Below are 26,022 nucleotides of genomic sequence, written 5' to 3'. Positions count from 1 at the left end.
CCTGTTTTATAAGATGCTCTTTTTCAGTATATTTCACAAATCATGCTGTAATGTCTCTTGGCCGGTTATCTTGAGTTTACCCTAGGAGCAATTTGCTCTTTTCAGCTTTATGAAAACAAGTTCACCTTCAAGGTCCAAGAGTTAACAGAGATTAACTGTACATGTTGGATCCCATCCACCCCTCCTGCAGTGTTATAATGGCTAATTAATGAAGAGATTGTCACTGGGAATTTCAAGTAACTGTACCCTGCAGGTATTTTCTGTCATTTATGGATATAGAGCAAACCCTTCAAAAGAAAGAGGCCAGCGTAACTGATATACATTGAGTAGATGGAAGAAAACTGAAGAAGTTCAAAAAACATTACATTAGAGATTTCTATTCCGCCATTACCTTGCGGTTCAAGGTGGGTTACAAAAGAGTTATCTTCTTTTGCACTCCATTTTCTATATCTGGTCATTTCCAGGAAATAATAGAGAGGAGATCAGGTAGTTTTGGGGAGTCAGGAAGTTAGTGGGAAGAAGGAAGGAATTTGTGGAATTAAGATTTTTGCAGGGATTTCTTGAAGAGTATAGAGTATACTTTGCATCAATTATTTCATAGAAAGTATTGTTCTGTATCAACAATAGCCCATATTTAATGCAGAAAATCTTATACAGGGGGAGTAGTTCCAACAAGACTAAAATTCTTAAAGAAATATTTAATTTGCAGCAAGACTAATAGTGAACAGAGATTTAACCTAGCAGATGTGCTGGACAGGATTCAAATAAGGTAGAATTTAAAACCTTTATGCTTAGCTCATAATAGAAGACTAGTGGCGAGCAGAGATGTAAACCACAGAGGCAATGCACAACATCCAGAATGGCAAAAGTATGAAACTTTAACTTATCTCAGAAGAGAAGCAGGTCCTGTCCCATGGGGTATCCAGGAAGGAAAGGCTTTATAGAGTCCCCTCCTCTGCTGGGGAGTTTGGGGGAGAATATAGGAAGCTGGTGATTATGAAAGGTGCTTTATGGAGAAACTATCCAATTTAGATACATAAAACATCCTATATAATAAAACCCTAAGCACACATGCGCACTTAGGTTTTCGTGTTCCCTGCCGCCGTGTTTTCTGATCCATGGCCGGATTCTATTTTAGAACCCGGCGGCAGGGAACACTGGCCACTCCCCTCCTCCCACCCTCACTCACCAACTGCTGCTGCTCGAGGAAGCGCAGGCAAGCTCTCTCCCTGCCAGGATGAGCCGGGACCCCCGAGACACGAGCACCTGCAGGAGGAGGCACACACTGCCGCCCGCCAACACCTTCCCAGTCTCCTGAGTTGCATCCTCACCACTCCGATTGCCGACCGCGGTGGCCACCGCTGCGCTCAGGGTGAAACCACCCAGGGTAAAACTTGCTCCAGCTTCTGACATCTTCAGTCTTCCGGCGCATGCAGGCATGTCAATGGTGGTGGCGAAGGAGGGTGTTGTGTGACGCAGGCGGGTATTGGAAAGGGTAAGGGAGCCGGCGAGAAACAAACATGCTGCTGCACAGACAAGTGGGGTGAGGGAGGGGAAGGAAATGCTGCTGCTGCTGCACAGGGAAATGGAGGGGAAGGGAATGTAGGAATGCTGCTTCTGCTGCTGCATAGGGAAGTGGGGGAGGAGGGAAATGCTGCTGCTGCACAGGGAAGGGTGAGAGGGAAATGCTGCTGCACAGGGAAGTGGGGTGGGGAAGGGGAGGGAATTGCTGCTGCTGCACAGGGAAATGGAGGGGGAGGTAATGTAGGAATGCTGCTGCTTAGGGAAGTGGAGGGAGGAGGGAAATGCTGCTGCTGCACAGGGAAGGGTGGGAGGGAAATGCTGCTGCTGCACAGACAAGTGGGGTGGGGGAGGGAAGGGAAATACTGCTGCTGCTGCTGTTGCTGCTGCACAGAGAAATGGAAGGGGAAGGAATGTAGGAATGCTGCTGCTGCATAGGGAAGTGGGGGAGGAGGGAAATGCTGCTGCTGCTGCACAGGAAAGGTGAGAGGGAAATGCTGCTGCTGCACAGGGAAGTTGGGGTGGGGGAGATGGAAAGGGGGCCAGGGTACAAACTTGCTTTGCTTTGGGGGGAGGGGTGTGCGGGGGGCAGGGAGCAATCTTGGTTTGCTTTGGGAGGGGAGACAGAATGGGGCCACGGAGAAAGACAAAGAAAGGCAGGCAGGCAGGGGGCCACAGAGAGAGACAGAAAGACAGGCAGGCAGCGCACCAGAATGAAAGACAGCGGGAGGGAGAGAGACAGAAAGAAAGGAAGAAAGAGACAGGGGCAGGGAGAGAGACAGAAAGAAAGAAAGACAGACAGACATATATTCTAGCACCCGTTAATGTAACGGGCTTAAACACTAGTAACATAACATAAAACTTTATTTATGAATTGCAGACACCTCACAGTCCTATACGATTTACAAAAGATAAAACCAGCACATTAACTGTTGAATTTACAATCAATTAAAACCATACTATAATCATTTTCAGAATTTACCAAATAAGTTTTCATTAATCTTCTAAAATGAATGTAAGAGAATGATAATGAAATTAATGATCAAATTATAGACTCCTATTTGGCTACTTGGTAGGAAAGTAGATTGGTTACATATCTTTTATACTTGCATTCCTGTACTGACTGAAAAGCGAGAAAAGTAATATTATCCCAGGACAAGCAGGCAGCCTATTCTCACATGGATGCGGACAGTCTCGCAAGCAGACTTGCTTGAAAAACTCAGAAGTTTCGAGACTGCCACACTGCACATGCGCAAGTGCCTTCCCGCCCAGTGTAGGGCGCGTCTCCTCAGTTTTCCGCAGAGCCGAGCAGTCCTCTTTAATGCTCTGCGCTGAACTTAGTTCTACTTTGTGCCTTCTCTCACCACGGCTTGTGTTTTATTTTACTTTATTACTGTGTGTTTGTTTTTTTCTTCGTCTAAAAAAAAAAAGGAATTTTTTTTCTACTCTTTTTCCGTCGAGTGATGGCGTGGCCTGCCATGCGCCCTCAGCCTGTGGGCTTCGATTTTTCGGTGGCTATTTTTCCTTCTATGTCACCGCTGGTCACGGGCTTCAAGAAGTGTAGCCAGTGCCAGCGTGCGGTCTCCCTCACTGACCCATATTGGTGGTGCCATCAGTGTTTGGGGCGTGACCATTGCCCGGAGTCATGCGTTCGCTGTGCTACCCTTCAACCTCGAGCCCTTAAACGCTGTTGAGTTCAAGTGGGGAAGATTTTTGGAATGGAATCCCCACCCCAGTCTTGACCTCTGACTTGGTCAAGCTTTCCATGGGGTGTCCTCCTTTGACCTCGACCTTGGCTTCGACTCTCATCAAGCCTTCCTCGTTTGGAAAGTCCTCGTCTTCAATGACATCTGCCGAGTCTACTCCTGGGCTTCCGTCAGGTCAGATATCTCAGTAGACGCTTCTAGCAGTAGTTCTTAAGCTGCCCAAGAAGCATTCCTCCAGTCGAAGCATACGTCTTCCTCTTCGTCCTCGGAGCCTTTAGCCTCAGCAGGTATTCCAGTTAAAGACTGATACACAATGCAGGCTACCATCCAGACCGTTTTGGAGCGGGAGTTTGGTAAATTAATTGTCAAACATATTCCTTTCTCGACTCTGCCTCCTGTAGTCCAGCCTGGGCACTCAGCAGTCTCACAAGGAGTCGAGTCCTTGCCTGTGCCTTGAGCTGAATCTACACATCCTATGCAAGAAGTTGAGTCTTTGCGAGTTTGAGGTCTGGATTCTTCCCACTCCATGCAAGGAGCCGAGTCTTTGGGAGTGCTTCGAGATACCTTGATCCAAACAACTGAGTCTTCTATGGTGTCTCATCCTCGCTCTACAGCTTCCAGCCTTTCATCCTCACATAAGGCATTGCCTTTTTTGAGGCATAGGGCGAAGTCTCCTCGACCTCAAGCATGACCTGTTTCCAGGCATCACTCCCATCTTTGGTCGAGACACTCATTGAGGTGCAGGTCCTCTTCAAGAGACAGGCCTCGATCATCCAGGCATACAAGCTCTTAGAGGCCTCCAATCCCTCGATCAAGGACACCGTTAGCAGAACCTGCGGGTTCCGCTTCTCTCAGTGACTCGCCATGCCTGCTTACTTGCTTAGATATCAATACTCCAGAGAGGCCTCGCCTTCGTTCTCTATTCGAGGTGCCTCAAGGTCATCGAGTCCCTCTCGAGGCCATCCTCTTATGGATCAATTGTCCTTGTTCTCCTTCCTCCATCAGATGGCTGAGGACCTGGATCTCAAATTGGACTCTGGTTCTAAGTACGCTAAGGAGTATTTAGAGGAAAGGGGTTTGCCTCGACCTCCTGCAGAGACTCTCAAACTCCTCAATAGGCTTCTTTCCCAGACTATCAAACAGAACCTGGAAACTCCTTATTCCATTCCTGCTGTTCCAGGCAAGCTGGAATCGAGGTATAGAATTGTACATGGCAAGGGCTTCAAGAATACTCAACTATCTCATCAGTCCATGGACAAGTTTGGCTGTCGCCTATATCAAAATTCTATGATGGCCTCCAGAGTTTTGAATTATATATTTTATTGACCTACTGCCTGGCTTTGCTAAAGATCTTTCTCAGCACAGGCTTTTGGAGTTCCAGCAAGTCATTGCTACACTGGCCCAACTCTGGTTACACCTTCTCCAAGCATCTTATGATGCTTTTGAGCTTTTCTTGAGGGTCACTGCTTTCTCAGTAGCGATGCGCAGGCTTGCCTAGCTTTGCACTATTGACATGGACCCAAACATTCAGGATCGTCTGGCCAATATCCCTTGTGAGGGCAATGGCCTCTTTGATGAATTCATTGAGGCAGCTACTAAGACGTATGAGCATGAGAAATCTTTTGCTTCCATAGTCAGACCTAAGCCTAAGCCAGCTCCTTCCAAGCCTTCTCGACCTCTTCCATCCTACCAGAGGCATTATCCTCCAAGAGCAGCTCCTTACACTTGAGCACCTCCTAAGAAACCACAACAGCAGCAGAAGCAACAGAAACCTCAGCCTTCTGCTGCACCCAAGGCTTCTCAGCCTTTTTGACTATCTCAAACAGAGCATAACCTCTGTCGTCTCCTCTTCCATAGGAGGTCTTCTCCATCATTTTTACTATCGATGGAAGACCATTACATCAGACCTCTGGGTGCTGTCAATCATCAGGGAAGGCTACTTTCTTCATTTCACTCAGATTTTACCAGAACTTCCTACAAAAGAGTATCCTTCCAATCTATCCCAGACCACCCTTCTTCAGGAAGCTCACGCTCTGCTTCATCTCCATGCCATCGAGGAAGTTCCTTTGGAACAGCACAGCAGGGGGTTTTACTCCCGTTACTTCCTACTTCCGAAGAAGATTGGCGATCTGCGGCCTATTTTGGATCTCAGGGCCCTTAACAAATTTTTGGTCAAAGAAAAATTTTGCATGTTGTCCCTAGCATCCTTATATCCCCTTCTAGATCAGAATGATTTGTTATGTTCTCTAGATCTCAAAGAGGCTTACACTCGCATTCCCATTCATTCAGACCTCCTATCAGTACCTCAGGTTTCAGATGGGGAATCTGCATTTCCAATACAGAGTGCTGCCCTTCGGCCTTGCATCATTTCCAAGAGTGTTCACCAAGTGCCTAGTTGTAGTTTCAGTAGCTCTGCGGAACCATGGTCTTCAGGTGTTTCCATACTTGGACGACTGGCTCATCAAAGATTCAACATCTCAAGGGGTTATTATAGCAACCCAACGGACTACCTGGTACCTCCAAAGTTTGGGGTTCGAAATCAACTTTCCCAAATCCTAGCTCCAGCCCTCTCAAAACCTATAGTTCATCGGAGCTGTTCTGGATACTGTACAACTCAGAGCATTCCTTCCTCAGCAGTGTTTGGATGTTCTCCTTCAGCTTTGCCACAAGGTGTCTTCCCTTCCTTCAATCTCAGTGAGACACATGATGGTGCTGCTCGGTCACATGGCTTCTACAGTTCATGTGACTCCTTTTGCCAGACTTCACCTCAGGATTCCTCAGTGGACCCTGGCATCTCAGTGGGTGCAGGCTTGTGACTCACTCTCTCAACACTCTCTCTTCCAATCTCTCCAGCGGTTTGCTGTTCCAAATTCCCCCTCATCAGAAGGTCCTCACAACAGATTCCTCAACCTATGCTTGGGGGGGGGGGCTCACCTTCGTACTCAAGGCCATTGGTCTAGCATGGATCGTCAATGCCACATCAATCTGTTGGAACTCAGAGCGATCTTCAATGCTCTCAAAGCTTTACAACATCTTCACAACAAAGTAGTCCTCATTCGAACGAACAATCAAGTCGCTATGTATTATGTCAACAAACAAATCCTCCCTGTACCAAGAGCAGATGGAAAGAGACAAGGGGAATTGCAAGTAATCAACGCATGGATGAGACGATGGTGCGAAGACGAAGGCTTCGACTTCGTGCGCAACTGGACGGCGTTCTGGGGAAAAAGCAAGTACTACAGAAGGGATGGACTACACCTCAACAAGGAAGGAGCAAGAGTTTTGGCAGGCAACATGAACTTCAAGCCTTTCTTTAGATACGTGAAAGGGAAAAAACCTGCAAAAGAGGCAGTGGGACCCTTGGACGACATGGGAAGAAAAGGGTACATCAAGGAAGATAAACAAATCGCAGACAAACTAAATTCCTTCTTTGCGTCTGTCTTTACGAAGGAGGACACCTCAACAATACCTGAAGTGGAGAAACTGTTTACAGGAGAAATAGAGGACAGCCTCACCACAGTTGAAGTGAACTTAGATCAGATATACTACCAGATCGACAAACTTAAAAGTGACAAATCCCCTGGACCGGATGAAATTCACCCGAGAGTCTTGAAGGAATTGAAGGTCGAAATCGGAGAGTTACTGCAAAAACTTGCAAACCTGTCAATCAGAACTGGTCAGATACCAGACGACTGGAGGAAAGCGAACGTCACGCCAATTTTCAAAAAAGGATCGAGAGGAGAACCGGGCAACTATAGACCTGTGAGTCTTACATCTGTCCCCGGCAAGATGATTGAATCACTGATCAAGGATAGCATAGTTCAGCACTTGGACACACATGACTTGATGAAACCCAGTCAACATGGATTCAGGAAAGGGAAATCGTGTTTGACGAATTTACTCCAATTCTTTGAGACCGTGAACGAGCAAATTGATAGTGGAAAGCCGGTGGACATAATATACTTGGACTTCCAGAAAGCATTTGACAAAGTTCCACACAAAAGACTTCTTAGGAAACTACAAAGCCATGGCATAGAGGGAGATATACAAAGATGGATAGGCAAATGGCTGGAAAACAGGAAGCAGAGAGTGGGCATAAATGGGAAGTTCTCCGACTGGGAGAAAGTGACTAGTGGTGTACCCCAAGGCTCGGTACTTGGGCCGATCCTTTTTAATATTTATATCAATGACCTGGAAAACGGAACATCCAGTGAGATCATCAAGTTTGCAGACAACACAAAACTCTGCCGGGCAATCAGATCGCAGGAGGACAGTGAGGAACTCCAGAGCGACTTGTGTCGGTTAGAAAAATGGGCGGAGAAATGGCAGATGAAGTTCAACGTGGAGAAATGCAAGGTAATGCATTTAGGCAGTAAAAATAAGGAATACGAGTACAGAATGTCAGGTGCAACTCTGGGAAAAAGTGAACAAGAAAGGGATCTGGGTGTACTGATAGATAGGACCCTGAAGCCGTCGGCACAATGCGCGGCAGCGGCAAATAAGGCAAATAGAATGTTGGGCATGATAAAGAAAGGAATCTCGAGTAGATCGGAGAAAGTTATAATGCCGCTTTATAGGGCAATGGTCAGACCCCACTTGGAATACTGCGTCCAACATTGGTCTCCCTACTTAAAGAAGGATATAAAACTGCTGGAGAGGGTGCAGAGACGAGCAACTAAACTAGTGAAGGGTATGGAGAAACTGGAATATGAGGATCGACTTAAAACACTGGGATTGTTCTCCCTTGAGAAAAGGAGACTGCGTGGGGATATGATCAAAACCTTCAAAATACTGAAAGGAATCGACAAAATAGAGCAGAAAAAACTATTTACATTGTCCAATTTGACACGGACAAGAGGACATGAAATGAAGCTAAGGGGGGGCAAGTTCAGGACTAATATCAGGAAGTTCTGCTTCACACAGAGAGTGGTTGACATCTGGAATACTCTCCCAGGGGAGATTATTGCGGAATCGACAGTCCTAGGCTTCAAAAGCAAACTAGATGCATATCTCCTTGAGAGAGGCATATAAAGATATGGTTGGCTATAAAATAAGCCAGGTGTATACCTAGCAGGGCCTCCGCGTGTGTGGATCGCCGGACTTGATGGACCGAAGGTCTGATCCGGAGATGGCGCTTCTTATGTTCTTATGTTATGAAGAAAGCAATAGAGAAGGCTTTAAACTGAAGGACAGGGGAAAGCCGACAGTCGACCACCGGTCGATGGCACGGAAAACAGGATGCCCCGACGTAGGAACAAAGGACTACTACTCATACAAAAGAGAGGTCGACCTCACAGCCAACAAAGGAGAACAAGCAGGAAGGGACAACTCAGACACAGGAGGGGATGACCACACAGCAAACATGGGAGATAACACAGGAGCAGTAAAGGATACCGTAAATGAAACTGTAAGGACAGCCAAGAGTAGAAGGTCCAAAAAGGTAACACGAAGGGAACTTAGATGTATGTATACAAATGCTAGAAGTCTAGGAAACAAAATGGGAGAACTAGAGATGATAGCAAGACATGAGAACATGGATATGATTGGCATAACAGAAACATGGTGGAATGAAGAAAACAAATGGGACACAGTACTACAGGGATACAAACTATATAGAAGGGATCGAGAAGGGCAGAAAGGTGGAGGTATTGCCCTATATGTTAAGGAAGGAATAGATTCTGTTGGAATGATTACAACAGACAGGAAAGAGAAGCTGGAGTCCCTCTGGATCAAAATTCTTGGTCACAATGGCGCAGATACAAAAATTGGCCTTTACTATCATCCCCCAGGACAGGCGGAGGTCACTGACTCAGAAATGATGGAGGAAATCAAACAAGTATGCAAGACAGGCAATGTAGTTATATTGGGAGACTTCAATTTCCCAGGAATAGACTGGAAACTAGGAGCCTCCAACTGCGGCAAGGAGGCCAAGTTCCTGGAGGTGCTAGGGGATTGCTTCCTGGAGCAAATGGTAAAAGAGCCGACAAGAGGCGACGCCACCTTGGACTTGGTCCTAAATGGTCTCACCGGACCGATAACAGAAGTAGAAGTCATGGTTCCACTGGGAACGAGTGATCACAATGTAATCAACTTTAAACTTGACATCGGGAAAGGGAAACATGCCAAAACGTTAACCACCACCTTAAACTTTAAAAAGGGTAAATACGATTGCATGAGAGCCATGGTAACAAAACGACTCGAGAAGATGGTGGACAAACTTGAAACAGTAGATCAGGCATGGTGCCTATTGAAAAATACTATTGCAGAAGCACAAGATCTCTACATTCCAAGGATTTCCAAAGATCGGAGAACTAAAGGCAAAGGAGAACCGGCATGGCTTACCATACAGGTGAAGGAAGCCATAAAAGAAAAGAAGGACTCTTTAAAAAAATGGAAATGCACGAAGACAACCGAAGCCTTGAACAAACATAAAGATGAACAGAAGAAATGTCACAAGGCGGTGAGGGATGCAAAACAGGACTATGAGGAAAAAATAGCCCAGGAGGCCAAAAACTTCAAGCCCTTCTTTAGATACGTGAAAGGGAAAAAACCTGCAAAAGAGGCAGTGGGACCCCTGGACGACAAGGGAAGAAAAGAGTACATCAAGGAAGATAAACAAATCGCAGACAAACTAAATTCCTTCTTTGCATCCGTCTTTACGAAGGAGGACACCTCAACAATACCTGAAGCAGAGAAACTGTTTACAGGAGAAATAGAGGACAGCCTCACCACAGTTGAAGTGAACTTAGATCAGATATACTACCAGATCGACAAACTTAAAAGTGACAAATCCCCTGGACCGGATGAAGGTTGAAATCGGAGAGTTATTGCAAAAACTTGCAAACCTGTCAATCAGAACTGGTCAGATACCAGACGACTGGAGGAAAGCGAACGTCACGCCAATTTTCAAAAAAGGATCGAGAGGAGAACCGGGCAACTATAGACCTGTGAGTCTTATGTCTGTCCCCGGCAAGATGATTGAATCACTGATCAAGGATAGCATAGTTCAGCACTTGGACACACACGACTTGATGAAACCCAGTCAACATGGATTCAGGAAAGGGAAATCGTGTTTGACGAATTTACTCCAATTCTTTGAGACCGTGAACAAGCAAATTGATAGTGGAAAGCCGGTGGACATAATATACTTGGACTTCCAGAAAGCATTTGACAAAGTTCCACACGAAAGACTTCTCAGGAAACTACAAAGCCATGGCATAGAGGGAGATATACAAAGATGGATAGGCAAATGGCTGGAAAACAGGAAGCAGAGAGTAGGCATAAATGGGAAGTTCTCAGACTGGGAGAAAGTGACTAGTGGTGTACCCCAGGGCTCGGTACTTGGGCCGATCCTTTTTAATATTTATATCAATGACCTGGAAAACGGAACATCCAGTGAGATCATCAGATTTGCAGACGACACAAAACTCTGCCGGGTAATCAGATCGCAGGAGGACAGTGAGGAACTCCAGAGCGATTTGTGTCGGTTAGAAAAATGGGCGGAGAAATGGCAGATGAAGTTCAACGTGGAGAAATGCAAGGTAATGCATTTAGGCAGTAAAAATGAGGAATATGAGTACAAAATGTCAGGTGCAACTCTGGGAAAAAGTGAACAGGAAAGGGATCTGGGTGTACTGATAGATAGGACCCTGAAGCCGTCGGCACAATGTGCGGCAGCGGCAAATAAGGCAAATAGAATGTTGGGCATGATAAAGAAAGGAATCTCGAGTAGATCGGAGAAAGTTATAATGCCGCTTTATAGGGCAATGGTCAGACCCCACTTGGAATACTGCGTCCAACATTGGTCTCCCTACCTAAAGAAGGATATAAAACTGCTGGAGAGGGTGCAGAGACGAGCAACTAAACTAGTGAAGGGTATGGAGAAACTGGAATATGAGGATTGACTTAAAACACTGGGATTGTTCTCCCTTGAGAAAAGGAGACTGCGTGGGGATATGATCGAGACCTTCAAAATACTGAAAGGAATTGACAAAATAGAGCAGAGAAGATTATTTACATTGTCCAATTGGACACGGACAAGAGGACATGAAATGAAGCTAAGGGGGGGGGGGGGCAAGTTCAGGACTAATATCAGGAAGTTCTGCTTCACACAGAGAGTGGTTGACATTTGGAATACTCTCCCAGGGGAGATTATTGCGGAATCGACAGTCCTAGGCTTCAAAAGCAAACTAGATGCATATCTCCTTGAGAGAGGCATATAAAGATATGGTTGGATATAAAATAATCAGACCACAAAACATATAAATAAAGCTGACATACTAAAAATCAAAAAGATTTTACTGTCTGTACTGTCTTGTGAGGAGTCGGCTCTATTTCCAGCAGATAATTAGAAGCAGAGAGATATTGGAGTTGATATTGTTCCCCTGAAGTAGCCCTCGTCGGGCGAAACAGAAAGTCTTTTCTGTCGGGATCTTGAATTGGAAGCCTTTTGGTGAAAATCCTCGATTTCAGATGAGTGTATTTTTTCACGATTTCAGATATATGCTGCATATCTCTAAAAACTGCTTATACTGATTATATTCAGCTGTAGTCCTCGCCAATTAGTGTAGTTAAGCTTGGGATTCGGGCCTTTTGCATTGCTTGACATTTAAACTGAAATTTTTATATATACAAAAAAGACTGTGAAAAATAACAAAAAGAAGACCTCGTGTGAATGAAAGATGTGAAAATTGATTATTTATACATGTTTTGGAGTTTTTTATAAACCCGTGATGATGAGTGGATGGTTGGGTACTTGTGTAGTCCCAACGACCCTCAATTGAGGTTTATTTTTCTCCTTTTCATCTTTTTGATTTTTAGTATGTCAGCTTTATTTATATGTTTTGTGGTCTGGATGAATCCCTGCTTATAACTGAATTTGATAAAACGTATTTTCAATATATTTACTATTAGTCTCACGTTTTTGCCTCAAAATAAATTATTAGTGGATATAAAATAAGCCAGGTGTATACCTAGCAGGGCCTCCGCGTGTGCGGATCGCCGGACTTGATGGACCAAAGGTCTGATCCGGAGATGGCGCTTCTTATGTTCTTATGTAACAGGGAAGAACAGGATCTCTCCCTCTTTGCTGAGAAGCTCTGCAGCTTTGGACTTGGGCTCTCTCACAATATCTTCCTAAAAGCTGTCTACATTCAAGGGAAGAACAATTGTCTGGTAGACAAATTGAGTCGCCTTCCTCACAAATGGACTCTCAATTTGTCACCTCTTCATCACATTTTCCCTCTGTGGGGGACTTCTCCGCTAGACCTCTTTGCGTCTCCCCACAGCAACAAATTGCCTCGGTTCTGCTCAAGGTTATACTCTCCTCACCGACTGGAGGCAGATGCTTTTCTTCTGGAATGGACGAACAAGATTCTGTATGCATTCTCTCCATTCCCTCTGATACTCAAGACTCTGGTCAAGCTCAAGACTGATCATGCCACCATGATTCTGATAGCTCCTCGGAGGCCCAGGCAACTGTGGTTCTCCCATCTCCTGCAACTCAGAGCAGGGAGTCATACCTTCTACCAGTTTTTCCATTTTTACTTACACAGAGTCAAGGATCTCTACTTCATCCCAACCTGCAGTCTCTACATCCGACAGCTTGATAGCTCTCAACATAACTCCTCTTCAGTTTTCTCAACCTTTTAGAGGCTTCCAGAAAGCCTGCCACTAGAGAATGCTACCACCAAAAATGGATTAGATTTTCTACGTGGTGCATCTCTCATGACAAGGAGCCTCAAACTACCTCCTTGTCTTCTGTCTTGGATTATCTTCTGCACTTATCTACCTCCGGCCTCAAGTCAACATCCATTCAATTCCATCTCAGTGCAATTGCTGCTTTCCATCAGCCTCTTGAAGGGAAGCCCCTCTCTGCTCATCCTGTGGTTTTCAGATTCATGAAAGGACTTTTCCATGTCAAACCACCACTTAAGCCACCTCTGGTGGTTTGGGATCTCAGTGTTGTTCTTGCGCAATTGATGAAGCCTCCTTTTGAACCAATGGCTTAGACTCATCTCAATACATCACTTGGAAAGTGGTTTTTCTCATTACTCTCATGGGTGTCAGGTCAAAAGCGCACCGGGACAAAGGCACGAGCAGACAAATGAGCGCAGGGCGGAGGCGTGCGCCAAAGAAAAAGACTGTTTTTAGGGGCTACGGCGGGGTGTGTGGGGGGAACCCCCCCACTTTACTTTATACAGATCGCGTTGTAGGGGCGTTTTGGGGGGTTGTAATCCCCCACATTTTAGTGAAAACTTAACTTTTTCCCTGTTTTTAGGGAAAAAGTTACGTATTCACTAAAATGTGGGGGGTTACAACCCCCCAAACCACCCACAACGCCACCGCGATCTGTATTAAGTAAGGTGGGGGGGGCTCCCCAACAAAACCCCCCGTCGCAGCCCCTAAAAACAGTCTTTTTCTTCGGCACGTGCCTCCGTCTTGCGCTCAGTTGTCGGCACGCGCCTTTGTCTCCGCGTTACTGTCTATGAACCCTCTCATGTCTGCTCACAGAGTCAGTGGGCTACAAGCTTTAGTTGCTGATCCACCTTTCACAATATTCCATCATGACAAGGTGGTTCTCTGTAATCTTAAATTCTTACCAAAAGTGGTTTCAGAATTTCATCTCAATCAATCCATTGTACTTCCAGTGTTTTTTCCAATGCCTCATTCTCATTCTGGAGAATCAGCTCTTCATACACTGGACTGCAAGCGTGCTTTGGCCTTTTTAAAATTTATTTATTTATAGATTTCCAAATTTACAAATCAAGTTTAAACTTGTACAGAAAGCGATTCAAAACAAAGAAAATTTTTTCCCCAAAATATCTAGAAAAATAAATATTGCTTAATTGACTCAAGTCCACAATAAGATCCAAGATGTAATATAAATGGAATAATAAGGAAAAATTAACATAAGAAGCGTGATACACGATTAACTGTCAGGCGTCAAATATATTAAAGCCCTCATTTCTTTTCCTTCTCCAGGCGGGATAAAGAGAGAAAAGCCGTCAGCTGATATGGCTCAAAGAAAACATATTTCTGAGATTTATATTGTATTATACACTTGCATGGGTGATGAAGATAAAATGTTGCCCCAAGAGATGGACCTCCAGGTTTTAATAAGAGAAATTCTTTTCTACGCTTTTGTTTGTCTCTTGCCAAGTCAGGAAACATTTGTATCTTAAAGTCCAAAAACTTTTTTTTCTTTATTTTTAAAGAAAAGTCTCAAAAGCCAATTTTTGTCCAAAGTTAGAGCTAAAGTCACTATTAATGTTGCTGGTATGGCACTTTCCTTGTCTGATAGCTCAAGTAAAGCTGATACGTCAATTGGTCCTTGATTTCTTTCCTGTTGTTGATTCTGATTTTTATTTGGCAAGTAATAAACCTGGGTGAATGGAGGCAATGAATCTTGAGGCACTTCTAATATCTCCAGCAGGTAACGCTTTAACATTTCTCTTGGGGTAACTGTTATAATTCGAGGAAAATTAATCAATCTAAGATTGTTATTCCTGGAGAAATTCTCAAATGTCTCTATCTTCCTTCTTAAATTAACATTGACCTTCATTAATGTCTCTTGAATTAATTTGGAAGATTTTAGTTCATCTTTAATATTTTGAATATCTATTTTTGATTCTCCCAGGTCCTGTTTTATTTGGACAATTTCCTTCTCTTGGATTTTTATTTGTCCTTCAATTTGAAAATGATTAGTATTCACAGATCTAACTAAATTGGCAACCAGATCCCACAAGGCGTCCAAAGTTACTTCTTGGGGCTTTACAATATTAAGAGATTGCAAGACTAATGCTGTAAGGTTCTGCTCACCAACCGAAGGTTCCCCTCCTCCTCCTCTCTCCTGGGTCTGATCTATCCCCGATGTTACTCCATCCTCGTCCATGGAGGATGGAGTAACATCCGGTGGAAACCCTGGGAGCTTGAAATGGTGTCTGCCACACCATCCCCGGCATCCTCTGGGTGAGATTGCAAGTTGACTTCCGGCTGCCTCTCAACCCTCGGCGAACTGGTGGCGCGAGGATTAGGGGGAGGTGCTTTCACGTTGGGACTCAGAGTGGTCTCGAAGGCAGGCAGAGACGCACACCTCCATTCCATTCCCCGGAAGCGTCTCGGGCAAAGGCATCACTGACTGAACTGAGGCGCAATGCATCCGCCTCAGCAAATCCTCGATACCACCGAAGGCGACGCTCTTCCCTCTCCTCTTCGGCGTAGCTGGGTATGTACTTCGAAGCAACGTCGAAGTGAAATTTTAAAGGACAATCTTTTACGGGCGGTAGCTCAGTGAACCGCGACCACAGCCAGCTTGGATCGTCCGCTTTGGCCTATTACTTAGAACGCACAAAACCACACAGATCTGCTCCTCAACTTTTTGTCTCCTTCGATCCAAACAAGTTGGGACATCCAATTTCCAAGCGCACCATCTTCAACTGGATGGCTGCTTGCACCTCTTTTTGCTCAGGCTGGACTGCATCTACAAAGTCGAGTCACAGCCCACAAAATCAGAGCTATGTCAGTTTCAGTAGCTTTCCTCAGATCCACTCCTATTGAGGAAATATGCAAAGCTGCCACCTGGTCCTCGGTTCATACTTTCACCTCTCATTATTGTCTGGATGTTTTCTCCAGATGGGATGGCCATTTTGGCCAGGCAGTATTACAAAATTTATTCTCCTGAATTGCCAACTCTCCCACCATCCCATTCTAGTTAGCTTGGAGGTCACCCACATGTGAGAATAGGCTGCCTGCTTGTCCTGGGATAAAGCAAAGTTACTTACCATAACATGTATTATCCAGGGACAGCAGGCAGCTATTCTCACAACCCACCCACCTCCCCTGGTTGGCTTCTCTGCTACCACATCGAAAAAAATGGGCAGTTAAAACCGAGTCAACATGGCTTCTGTAAGGGTAGGTCATGCCTCACAAACTTATTGTACTTCTTTGAGGGAGTGAACAGCCAGGTGGATAAAGGGGAATCTATAGACATCATTTACCTTGACTTCCAAAAAGCCTTCGACAAGGTGCCACACGAGAGACTGCTTAAAAAGATATGGAACCACGGGGTACAAGGGGAGGTCCACCGATGGATCAAAAACTGGCTGGCAAACAGGAAGCAGAGGGTTGGCGTAAAGGGACACTACTCAGACTGGAAAGGGGTCACGAGCGGAGTTCCGCAAGGGTCGGTGCTGGGACCGCTCTTGTTCAATATCTACATAAATGATCTAGAGGCGGGAACTAAGTGTGAAGTCATTAAATTTGCAGATGACACCAAACTATACAGCAGGGCTCAAACCAAGGAAGACTGCGAGGATCTCCAAAAGGATCTAACACAGCTGGAAAAGTGGGCCGAAAAGTGGCAGATGAGCTTCAACGTGGGGAAATGCAAGGTCATGCACGTGGGGAAAAAGAACCCGATGTTCACATACAAAATGGGGGGAACACCACTAGGGGTTAGTAACCTGGAGAGAGACCTGGGAGTGATGGTAGACGCAACACTGAAGGCATCGGCGCAATGCGCCACAGCCTCTAGGAAAGCAAACAGAATGCTGGGTATCATTAAGAAGGGTATTACGACCAGGACGAAGGAAGTCATCATGCCGCTGTATCGTGCAATGGTACGGCCGCATCTGGAGTACTGTGCCCAGTACTGGTCGCCGTACCTCAAGAAAGACATGGCGGTACTTGAGGGAGTACAAAGAAGAGCAACCAAACTGATAAAGGGAATGGAAAATCTCCCATATACCGACAGATTGAAGCAGTTGGGACTTTTCTCCCTGGAGAAGCGAAGACTTAGAGGAGACATGATAGAAACCTTCAAGATCCTGAAGGGCATAGAAAAAATAGACAGGGGCAGATTTTTCAAATTAAGGGGCGCCACAAGTACAAGGGGGCACTCGGAGAAATTGAAAGGGGACAGGTTTAGAACAAACGCTAGGAAGTTCTTTTTCACTCAGAGGGTGGTGGATACATGGAACGCGCTTCCAGAGGCTGTTGTAGACAAGAAAACATTAAATGGTTTCAAAGAAGGTTTGGATAGATTCCTAGAAGAAAAAGGGATTGGGGGGTATAGATAGGTATAGACCATTGCTCAGGCAATGGGCCTGATGGGCCGCCGCGGGTGCGGACCGCTGAGCAGGATGGACCTATGGTCTGCCTCAGCGGAGGCAACTTCTTATGTTCTTATGTTCTATCTGAACTGAGGAGACACGCCCTACGCTGGGCGTTAAGGCACTCGCGCATGCACGGTGTGGCAGTCTCAAAACTTCTGATTTTCTTCAAGCAAGTCTGCTTGCGAGGCTGTCTGCATCCGGGCTCCGTGGATGACGTCACCCATATGCGAGAATAGCTGCCTGCTGTCCCTGGATAACACCTGTTACGGTAAGTAACTGTGCTTTTCCCAAAGCTTGTTTTGGTAAAGAAAATGAAAGATGAGCATGTAAATAAGAATGAACTAAATCAAACATGATCTTATAACAAACGCATCCCAATATGAATAATACCCTGGTCTGTATTGGAAGCCAATTTAATTTCTGGTAAAAAAAATGGAAATCTGATCAAATTTCTTCAGATTAAATATCAGATGCACAGTGGAATTTTGGATAATTTGTAACTTTTGGAAATTTTTATAGGAACCCACTAAGTATATTATATTGTACCATGTTCTGTCTAGCCGTACCTGTTACAGCAGGCCAGTACAAAACACGTTTGACAACCCAGATTTCTATTAAAAGGATAGAATAGCACACACTAAGACCCAGTTTCACTATCCTTTGTGCATGTAAATAATTTGCATAGAGATGCAAATCATTTGCATGCAAATTCCATGACTCAATCGCTCAGTGAGCAATTGAGTTGGGGCAGAGACCTGACAGTAGTGACAAGAGAAGCAGCCTCCTGTCACTGCTGACAGGGCTCCTGTCAACCGCCTGCTGAACTCTTATGGCAGGAGGGATGTCCGGTCCCTCCTGCCATTGGGTCCCTCCTTCCCTGCCTACTTGCGGCCGGCCGAACACCCCATGCCTGCCTTACACCCGATCCGTGCTAAAATAATGTGGCAATTGGTATGCCCATTGCCTCCTGCCATCGGACCCTCTCCTCTCCCCAAACAAACGGCAGACAGGATGCCCATTCCCTCCTGCCAGCGGATGCCCCCTCCTACTCCCCGTACCTTTCAAAGTTGGAAGCAGGAGGGGTGCTCAGTCCCTCCTGCTTCTCCGGCCTCCTGTGCTGCAATGTGGACCTTAGGCCCCACCCCAGTGCATCATGTGATGCATGGGGAGGGGCCTAAGGCCCTGATTGGCTCAGGCGCCTCGGGATCTTTCCTTGGGAGAGGCCTGAGCCAATCAGGGACTTCCTTAGGGAGGAGTCTAATACTGCTAAGGCCTAGGCTGTTAGGTAAGGCTCTATACACCAATAGTTGAAACGGATAAGGTTCTAAATAAGAATGAATGGACCTTAATTTCCATAGTGTTGCAAATCCTTTTTGAACTACCAAATCTACTTCTGATTTCATTGATAAATTCCAATCTAATTGGACCCCTAAACTTTTATTATCAGAATAATAATGCAATTAATCCCATTTAATTGTAATATTTTTCCATCTGTCCTATTATTAGATACCAAGAAAACTCTAATTTATTCTTTAATTTTAACTTAAAACTTGCCATCAACTTGTATCAACAGTATAACCTTTTCTATCCAAGACACTTCAAATGGAAAAATTGAGGAAACAGAATATCAATGTAATATAGTCTGCGTAAATTTAGTGTAAAACTTGTAATTCAATTCCTTACTCAGTGGAGAAAAACAGATGTTAAAGAGGGAAGGGAAAAGGGGAGATCTCGGAGGGATTCCATTTATAAGAGAAAATTTCATCTCTTCTAATCTATCTGAAATTGCATATAACTTAAATCAGCAGTGGACATTACCTGATAGACCCAATGAGTTCAAACAGTGCAATAAAATATCATGATCAACTAAATCAAAGGCAAAACTCAAATCTAATTGTAAAATTAAGGCATTTAGGGCTAGATTCACTAAGCAAACCGATCGTGTACCGATCGGTTTGCGACCCTTTTGTGACCCCTAACCCGATTCCGATCCATGCATGCAAATGAGGGTAACATAGAAACATAGAAAGATGATGGCAGATAAGGGCTACAGCCCATCAAGTCTGCCCATACCATTGACCCCCTTTTAAGTCTACTGGCCCCCTTAACTCTACTGACCTGCTCTATTAAGTCTATATCCTAGCGACCCTATTCATTGGTATGACTCTCGCAGTGATCCCACATAGGTATCCCATTTATTCTTGAAGTCTGGGATACTGCGGGCCTCGATCACCTGTACTGGAAGCTTGTTCCAATGCTCTATCACTCGTTCCGTGAAGAAGTACTTCCTGACGTCTCCACGAAACTTCCCTCTCCTGAGTTTGAGCGGATGTCCTCTTGTGTTCGAGGGTCCTTTGAGAAGAAAGATATCATCTTCCACCTCGACCCGTCCCGTGATGTACTTAAATGTCTCAATCATGTCTCCCCTCTCCCTATGCTCCTCGAGAGTATAGAGCTGCAATTTGTTCAGTCTCTCTTCGTACGAGAGACCCTTTAGCCCCGAGACCATCCTGGTGGCCATCCGCTGAACTGACTCAATTCTGAGCACATCTTTACGGTAATGTGGCCTCCAAAATTGCACACAGTATTCCAGATGAGGTCTCACCATGGCTCTGTATAATAGCATTATGACCTCAGGCTTCCTGTTGACAAAACTTCTCTTGATACAACCCATCATCTGCCGTGCCTTAGATGAAGCCTTCTCCACTTGAGTAGCAGTCTTCATGTCTGCACTGATGATCACTCCCAAGTCTCGTTCTGCTGTAGTCTTGGTCAAAGTTTCTCCATTCAAGGTGTAAGTTCTGCATGGATTCCCATTTCCGAGATGCATGACCTTACATTTCTTGGCGTTGAAGCCCAGCTGCCAGACAGAGGACCAACTTTCTAAAGTACGGAGGTCCTGTTCCATAGTATTCTGCAGATTGTAGCCGTTTATGATATTGCATAGTTTGGCATCATCAGCGAATAAGGTTACCTTACCTTGAAGCCCTTGAGTCAAATCCCTAATGAATATGTTGAAGAGGAGTGGACCCAGGACTGAGCCCTGCGGCACTCCGCTGGTCACTTCCAACGTTTTGGAGAGGGTACCATTAACCATCACCCTCTGAAGTCTGCCACTTAGCCAATCTTTAACCCATGCAGTTAGTGTTGCTCCTAACCCCATCGATTCCATCTTGTTCAGCAGTCTGCAGTGTGGGACGCTGTCAAAAGCCTTGCTGAAGTCAAGGTATACGACGTCTAAGGACTCTCCTGAGTCCAGCTTTCTTGTTACCCAGTCAAAGAAGCTGATAAGATTGGACTGGCAGGACCTACCCTTGGTGAATCCATGTTGACTGGGGTCCCAGAGATTCTCCTCATTCAAGACCGTATCTAATTTATGCTTAATTAGTGTTTCCATGAGTTTACACACTATTGAAGTGAGACTCACCGGTCTATAGTTCGCAGCCTCAGCCTTGCAACCCTTTTTATGCAAAGTTATGACGTTGGCTGTTTTCCAGTCCAACGGAACTTTCCCCGTGCTAAGTGAGAGATTGAAGAGCACGGCCAAAGGTTCCGCCAGAACATCTCTCAATTCTCTAAGCACTCTTGGGTGTAAATTGTCCGGTCCCATGGCCTTGTTCTCCTTGAGCCTTGTCAGCTCGCTGTAGACATCTTCAGGTGTGAACTCAAAATTCTGAAACGGGTCTTCCGCAATTTGTTTTGCCTTCAACTGTGGTCCGTGTCCAGGTGCCTCACAGGTGAAGACTGAGCAGAAATATTCATTTAGTATTTCGGCTTTTTCAGAATCCGCCACTGCGTAGTTTCCGTCCGGTCTTCCAAGGCGTACTATGCCGTCTGTGTTCCTTTTCCTATCACTAATATACCTGAAGAAAGATTTGTCCCCTTTTTTAATGTTTTTTGCCAAAGTTTCTTACACTCGAAGTTTGGCCTCCCTAACTGCTGTTTTGACCGCTGCAGACCTGGTCTTATATTCTACTTTGGTTTCCCTTCTCTGCGTTTGTTTGTAGGAAAGAAATGCTGTTTTCTTCTCCTTAATGAGGTGCGAGATCTCCTCAGTGAACCATTGGGGTTTATTGTTTCTTTGCCGTTTGTCTACCATTTTTATGTAGCGATTAGTAGCTTCGTGTATGGATGATTTCAGGTACGACCACATAGCTTCCACATTACCGGTCTCTGCTTGGTCCTGCAGCGTCTGATGGACGAAATCTCCCATGCGTGTGAAGTCGGTGCCCCGGAAGTTAAGTACCTTTGTTTTTGTGTTTGACTTAGGGAATCCTTTCCTAAGGTTGAACCATACCATGTTATGGTCGCTGGAGGCTAGCGTATCTCCTACCAAGACCTCTGAGACGCTTTCCCTGTTGGTGAGTACCAGGTCAAGGATCGCCTGGGCCCTAGTGGGCTCCGTTACCATCTGTTTTAGTTGTGCACCATTTATGGAGGCCAAAAGCCTCTTGCTGCTACTGGTGGTTGCTGAAAATGTATTCCAGTCTGCATCAGGCATGTTGAAGTCCCCAAGCAGTACAGTGTCGCCCCGTAGAGTGATATTCTCTATGTCCTCAATTAATTCCGTGTCCATGTCTTCCATTTGTCTTGGGGGTCTGTATACCACACCAAGATAGAGGCATTTATTGCCACCTCTTGCCACCTCTTGCCAGCAACATCGACTGGGCTGGCTGATCAAAAAAGAAGCGACTGGTGGGGACCAGTCACTCATGACCTTTCCTGCTCTCTGCTGACTTCTCCTGCCTTTCAGCCCCACCACCCCAACTCTCCTCTCGCCGCCCTGCTCTCTGCCCCAAATCTCCACTCTACTCTTGCCCCGCAGCCCTGAAATCCAAACTTCCCCATGCTCTCTGCCGCCCAGTCTGATCTCTGCTGCCCCGACTCTGAATCTCTGCTGCCTTCCCTGCAGTGCGAGCCTGCAGGTTTAAAGCAGGGTTGCACTATGGGGTGTTCCAGAACACGCCGTAGTGCAGACCCGCTTTAAACCCATGGTCTTGCACTGCAGGTAAGGTGGCAGAGAACAGGAGAGTCGGGGCAGCACGGACTTCCATTTCAAATTCTCCATGCTCTGCTCACGGGAACCACCGATGGCAAGCTTGTGCAGACCATCTCCAGGCAAAGTAAATGGTCTGTACATGTGTGGGGATCGCTACCTAGCGATCCGTGTCGTCAGATGAGGGCGTGCCTCTGATCACCACCTTTGCATGAAGATGGTTGGTGAGTTGGTCAGTCTACCTCCAATTGCCTACGGATCAGACACGGATCTCCAGGTTAGTGAATCTAGGCCTTAATTCCAAAGATAAAATACTAAATAAGCAATTTTATTAAAGAAACAAGTACAGTGTCTGTACTATAGAGTGATCTGAAACCAGAATGAAAATTAGATAGTAATGTAAAATGATCTAATTAGTCTGAAAATTGAATATTGACGAGCCCTTCTAACAGTTTAGTATACAAAGGGATTAAAGATATTGGTCAGTACTAGTTTGAAACTGCACTAATAAATTCTTTGGGATCTTTAACAACAGGAGTGACAGTTATTTGACTTAATTCTGTTGGGAAGATACATTGATCTAGGAGCAGTACAATCCATTCATAGAGCTCCAATAAAACCTTTGAAGAAGCGTTGCTCATGATAGCTGGACTGCAGCTATCTAAAGGGCAATAAGACTAAGATTACTTCTTATAGAACCTTATGTAAGACAGCCAATCTGTTTTTTGAACATTTTCCAAGATAAGTCCACTAAATATGAATCTTCCTATCTATTAACTAAATTGCCAGAATAGCATAAATTAGGATTACAGGAGAACCTGATTTTGCATACTTTTGTTTTAACATAATTAGCTAGTAAGACTAAAATACTTAAAGAAATATTTAATTTGCAGCAACACTAATAGTGAACATAGATTTAATAGTGAACAGAGATCTAACCTAGCAGACGTGCCAGACAGGATTCAGAATAAGGAGAATTTGAAACTTTTATGCTTAGCCCATAATAGGAGACGTGGTGAGCAGAGATTTATGGTTTGTTTGGTTTTTTTGTGATCCACTATGATTATATTGGATTTACCAAATATAAGCAGTGTTAAAAAAAAAAAAAGAAGCAAATGTGGTTTTAAATTAAGTAAATTGGTATTAACAATGAAAAGCTGCAGAATTCTGTTTGATTATACTGTCTTAATGTGTTTTATTTCAGCATATGCAATGAATAAATTAAGAAACTCTGCTGCTTCGTTTTCTGATAGCCCTAACCCTGAAGATCAGCCCAAACAGGAAGACTGGCTTAAATTGGGAAACTGGCTGAAAGCCAACTGTATGGAGAAACATGGAGAGATTAACCATACATATTAGATCCGATCCACCCTCCTCCAGTGTTATGGTGTCTAATTAATGTGGAGATTGTCACTGGGAAAGAGGAGTTCTTTATAATGGGTGAGCAGACATAGATTAGAAAAACTCCCTGTCTGAAGGAATTATGCACAAGGTTTGGAAATAGGAAGCACACACACACACACACTTCCATCCACCTGAACAGAGGCTTCAGCTAAAGCACTAAACCAGGTTCTTTACTGTGTAAAGGAAATTAGACAGGTACATTGAAAGATAAGAGAGCAATGGTACTCAGGAAGAGGGTCATTATCTCTTCTCTCTTTTTTTCTTGCAGTCTATGGACAGTTGAACTCTGAGACTCTTATTTTGATTATCTGTGAGAATATCATTTTCATATCCATAACTATCGTGCCTGCATTTGATTTTGAAAATATCATGATAGTAAACGAAGGTAAGAAACAAAGAGAAGACTGGGTTGGGAAGGAAAAAATATATATCACCATTAAGGAGCAGAAATTTCAGGTGAGTCCTTGAATCTTTCTTATGCATCATTTCTAATTCTACTCTGCCACCAACTGACTATTTTAATTTTGCAAGTTTTTCTACCTTAGTGCCTAATGATTTAGTTAAAAAAAAAAAAGTTTTTTCCATGATCTGATGGTCTTTTGTAAATAAACTTTTGATTTTTTTTTAAATCTAATACCTGTATGTGTATTTTCAAAATGTATTTAATAAAGATCATAACATAACATAACATTATATTTCTATACTGCATAACCATAAGTTCAATGCGGTTTACAAAAATTACATAATCTACAAAAGAGGGCCATAGGTAACTACTCAGACAAGTACTTAGGGAAAAGATAAGACTTCAATTGTTTTTAAAGTGTTCATAAGAGTGAGAGGTAAGTAACAGTGAACGAAAATCTTTGTCATGAAAAGCTGCTTGAAATGAAAGCAATCTTGCCTTTGCAGCCTTTAACAGAGGGAAATACAAACAGAGCATGTGATTTTCTAATATTCTTATAGGATGCAATTGAAAATCTGTCAGCTAAATAAAGTGGAGCTTGGCCAAAGATGACTTTGGGCTACATTCACAAAGCAAACTGATCGTGTACCAATCGGTTTGTGACCCCGTTACGATCAAATGTCCCTCCGGCCTGTGACAAATCTAGCTCTCCTCCTAGCTTCGTCACAGGATTAACTTGGAAGAGCAGTAAGCCCCTATGCAGAAGAGCTTACCAGGTTGATAGCGCTGACCTCTCTTGAACCGAGATTGACGAGACAGACAGTGACTGCCAGGGAGAGTTCAGGCCAGCCGCAGGTCACTCTTCCAAGCCTGCTGTTAGAGCTCATATGACCTCAGGAGCCAGGAAACTACATCTCCCAGAAAAGCAGAGAACCAGCAGGAAGCTATCAAATGACCAGTCATAGCTGCAGAGGGAGCTTTCTCCCTTCCCCCTCTTCATAGCAGGGAGGGGTGGCTTGGAGCCAGTTAAAATGAGGCAGCTGAGACCCAGAGAGAGGAAGGAGCAGAGAGGCTGGGAACGTGAGCCTGAGAGGCAGTATGACTTATCTCCCCAGCTGAATGCTGATGAGCTGGGAAGAGATTGTGAGATGGACATTTCAGAGGTGTCTGGTCTCACCATTGAGAGGCAGCTGGAATGCTGGGAACCCATGGACATTGGTGTGACAATTATTCCTAGTGGGAGATTGGAAGCAATGGATTCAAGCTAAAAAGGTTGGAAGTGCTTTGCTATATTTGATGCTTACCTGTGTTCTGAAAGTTTTGGGACTAAGTTTGCTGTGTGTTCAGAAGTACTTAAACTTCCCAGAACTAGGCTCTGAAGAATGCTTTCATATAGTTTGTTGCCTTGAACTGCCTAAACATTTACAAGCTACAAGCATTTTGTTTTCTTCCTCTCCACACAGCTGGAGGCTAATTAGCAGTGATAAGTTTCTGCAGGGAACGTCAGTCACAGAGCAGCTCCGTTTGTGTGAGTTCCCTAGCTGCAGGCAGCCTGTGGAAGATTCCAAGTTTAGCAGTTTACTTTTTTTTGGTTTTGAAAAGTTTTATTTTTCATGCAGCAAGTATTTTGTGTGTTTCTCCTTACTGCTCCTACATAGGAAGAGAGCATTGCTAAACCTATCTGTACCATTTAAGGCTGGTGAAGAGGACTGAGTTGCAAAGACTAAAGTCCAGCCACAGTTCTGGTTTGTGTTTTTTCTTTCTGTTTTTTTGAAATAAGAACCAGACTATTGTTTGTGAAGCCTGTGTGGCCAGGTTGGCCCTGCACTTTATATTTTGGTTGCTGAACAAATGTGTTGGAAATGTGTTGCAGCTTGC

At 44.6% G+C, this 26,022-nt stretch overlaps 1 protein-coding gene across 1 annotated transcript in view; it reads left to right on the top strand.

The window, feature by feature from the left end:
• The first annotated feature begins 24,048 nt into the window (after positions 1 to 24,048).
• Positions 24,049 to 26,022, top strand: part of LOC117368857 (carcinoembryonic antigen-related cell adhesion molecule 1-like) — a 193,112-nt gene continuing 191,138 nt past the window's right edge. The window contains exon 1 of the mRNA XM_033962601.1: positions 24,049 to 24,126. The gene's annotated coding sequence lies outside the window, so the exon portion shown is untranslated. The remainder of the gene's footprint in view (positions 24,127 to 26,022) is intronic.

Source organism: Geotrypetes seraphini, chromosome 11, assembly GCF_902459505.1.
Source record: "Geotrypetes seraphini chromosome 11, aGeoSer1.1, whole genome shotgun sequence".
In the NCBI taxonomy this organism is placed as follows: domain Eukaryota; kingdom Metazoa; phylum Chordata; class Amphibia; order Gymnophiona; family Dermophiidae; genus Geotrypetes; species Geotrypetes seraphini.
The sequence above is the reverse complement of the archived record's forward strand: the minus strand, read 5'-3'. Positions and strand labels throughout refer to the sequence as shown.